Source organism: Alligator sinensis, unplaced genomic scaffold, assembly GCF_000455745.1.
Source record: "Alligator sinensis unplaced genomic scaffold, ASM45574v1 scaffold1806_1, whole genome shotgun sequence".
In the NCBI taxonomy this organism is placed as follows: domain Eukaryota; kingdom Metazoa; phylum Chordata; order Crocodylia; family Alligatoridae; genus Alligator; species Alligator sinensis.
Window position 1 is genome coordinate 129,616 of NW_005843247.1, and position 3,417 is coordinate 133,032.

Consider the following 3,417-nt stretch of genomic DNA (forward strand, 5'->3'; position numbering starts at 1 on the left):
TAATATCTTGCAAAATTAAATACGGTGTTTGCCTCCGGTTTTTGGCTTAGCAGCATAGGTGCAAAAAGACTGTAAAATACAATTTCTCTAAATCATGTACCTTGGATGAATTTTCACTGTTGAAAATTCTGTTGCTTATGTTCTTTGCTGGATTTATGTTTATTTAAGGTAACCCCAGAATTTTAGGAAGGATGGCATGCTGGACAGCCTTGAGTCAGAAACTGATTTCTGTAAATCAGTGTTCTCCCACCTTTTAAAGTAGGGGATCACTTTTTGAATTAAAAAGCAACCCAAGATCTACCAACTCCCCATCCCCTGGCCAGCAGGTCAGTCTGTGGGGAGGGAAGTGGGGGACAGAGGCAGAGGGAGAAAAAATTATTTGGGGGCACACCCCTCCCCAGCAGGTAAGTCTGTAGGAGAAGGGGTGGGGGGAGGGGAAAGGGCTGTGGGAGCGGAGTGGGGCAGATCAAGCCCCAGCGGTGAGGGAGGGAGTGGAGCGCAGGCAGGAGTGCAGGGGCTGGAGGGAGTGGGGTCCCGGATGGGCCAGGTGATGGGACAAGCAGAGGCCCAGGGGGTCTTCCCAGTGGTGCGGTTGAGCTGTGCTGTGCTCAGGGCAGGCGGTGGTGCTGGGAGAGGGTTTGGGGGTGGCTACATCGCATTTTTGGGTGGCTGCAGCCCACCATGTAGCCCTGCTCCCAGCACCACCACTGTTCGGCCCATGCACAGCCTGGTACATCCCCCTCCCCACGAAGAGCTTGGTGCCACCCCAGCCCCAGCCCACAGTGGCAGCCCACCCCTCCCCATGCAGATCCAGGGTCACACACCCCCATGCCCTCCTGGGGTGTATGCCCTCCCTCCCTATGCCCCACCCAGATGAGCTGCTTTTGACTCCATCCTGAACCCTGCCCTGGCCCCACTCCTCCCTCACCACTGCTGCAGCCACCTGCACTGCCTTGCGTTTGCGGGGGCACATGCCCAACGATCTGTGCACGGGGCAGAGGCGGCTGCCATGGCGGGCTGGGCTTTGCACCCTGAGCCCCAGTGCAGCTGGCCTGGGAGTGGCCCAACACCATGTGTCCCGCCCCTGGGCTGAGCCATGCCTGCAAGATGTGGCCAACTGCATCAGGGCTCATGGCAGCCACCTCCACCCGACACAGAGATGAGTGGGGCACATGCCCCCAGGGCCTCCACCAGGGTTCACCCAGCAGTGGGAGCTTTCCCACCCCCATGCCCCTGAATGAGCCCCCCAGGCTCCAATCCTCCTACCATCTGGCCGGGCTGGGGCTCCACTTGCCTTCCCCTGCTCCTGGCCATTCTGCACTCTGTTGGTCCCTCACTGTGGGGGCCTTAATCTGGCCCCCATCCCTTCCCTCCCCCACAGACTGACTTGCTGGGCTGGGGAGTGGGAGTATGTGTGTGCGCAGCCCCCCCAGCCCAGGATCGACCGAAAGAGGCTCCACGATCAACTGGTTAGAGATCACTGCAGTGTAAATGGATTCAATGTCTAACTTCTGCTTTGTCTCTATCAACCTCCTTACCACGTGCCAGTTCTAGATATATTGTCCCACTGCAATGGATTTATCAAGCTTGCAAAACTTTGCTCACTTGTTCCTTCAATTTAAATCAAAACTTAAAATTGATGGTTTGGTTTTTGAAAAATCGTCCTTAATTTCAACCTAAAAAAATCAACCTAATTACTATTCTCTTCTAGACTGTTGTGATGGTAATACATGTTCTGTTTGACATACTTTGCTTTCATTGGCAGGAAGTTACTTTACTTATAAGGGTGGTCTTCATCATAAAAAAAAAAAAAGTATCAGGAGGTCAGTGGTGTATAAAATGCTGACAGAGGAATTATCAAATGCAGTTCTTATTCTTGCAAACAATTTATTATTATTTTTCTTTTAAATGTTTCCCCATTTTTCTCCTGTGGAAACTTAAGTGTATGTGTGGTTTTCCCCCTCCCCCTTGCCACCATCCACTTTTGTCTCTGTCAGTCTGCCAACTTATGGAAAAGTTTTGTTATATGGGAGAACATATTTTATTTACATGTAATACTAAATATCCACGTGACTTACCTAACTTTGTACATCTGTTGTATGCACAGGGCATACAGTGTGAATTAAAAACAAGTGGGAATCTTATCAGGGGATAAGTCACAACACTGCATTTATTGGAACATAAAACATAAAAGGAATAAAGAACAATAAGGTTATCTGCTTCACTCATTCCCATATATACTCATTCATTCATTCATTCATTCATACAAAAGAAACAAGCACACATACAGATAGTTATACAGTCCTGCAAAGGATAAGATATTACCAAGTTCTAAAGATGCTTGGGTCAGTCTTGTGGCCAGCCAGACCAACCATGAGGAATGGAGTCAGGTCTTGTTGGATGCGCCCCAAACTCCTTCTTGCAGGTAGACAGACCCAAAGCCTTTTCTTTTGTGTTCATTCTTTATAGTGATAGCTGTCCATACAAGCCTATGGATTCCTCTGAGTCAGATGTGATGGTCATCCTCCTTGTCCCATTGGCAGGCTGGGATTGGTAGGACATGATCTTCTGGCTTTGTGGTCTGCAATCTTCTGGGGGGCCGTTGCTTGTAATCTTCAGCCGTGAGGGTGAAGGCATGGTTTAGTATTTGGTAATCCTTAACTGCTGACTTGACATCGCTGCAACCCTCAACTGTTAAACCACAGGGGCACATCCACACATGCAAGAACGTGTGCTTGCAGCAGCTCAAATAGAAGCGGTGCTAATTTGAGCTGGGTTTTTTTGCCTCAGCACATGTGCTTGGACATGCACTTTGTTGTGGAGCAAATTGTGCCACTTGGGGCAAAATAACCCTGCCTGGCTCCTCCTGGATCTGCAGCCAGGGGGAGCTAGAGCCCAGGGCCAGCACCTGTGCTGTCCCCAGCAGTATAAAAAGCTGCCCTGTCCTGGCCCCAGCAGTATAAAAACCTGCCCTGGCCAGCAGCTCAGGGTTACTTGACCTCAGGAGCTTCTGGGGCCCAGTCAATTGGTATCTGGGGACACTAGCCCTTTGTGTCAGCTAGACTGCTGAAGCAGCATCCCAAATCCCTTTTTAAAGTACCCCAAAATCCACATTATTCTACAGTTAGAACAAAAGAGAGAGAGAAAGGGGGATTGATCAGATGGGCAACATTTTATTGCTATATTTACAATGTTAAAAAAGTTGGAAGCCTACCAGTGTCTCTAGCATAATAATAAACTAAATCCTAAAAATCTATGTTTTAATATTTGCTTTAGGTTTCCACATGGCGGGTGTGTGAAGGGGGGATGTGGGGTTTGCAGGAGGGGGTGGAAAGGGTGGTGGAGGGATGTGGGTGGGTGTGGAAGGATGTGGGGGGATGCGAGTCACTGTATGGGTAGGGGTGGGGGGACTGTGGG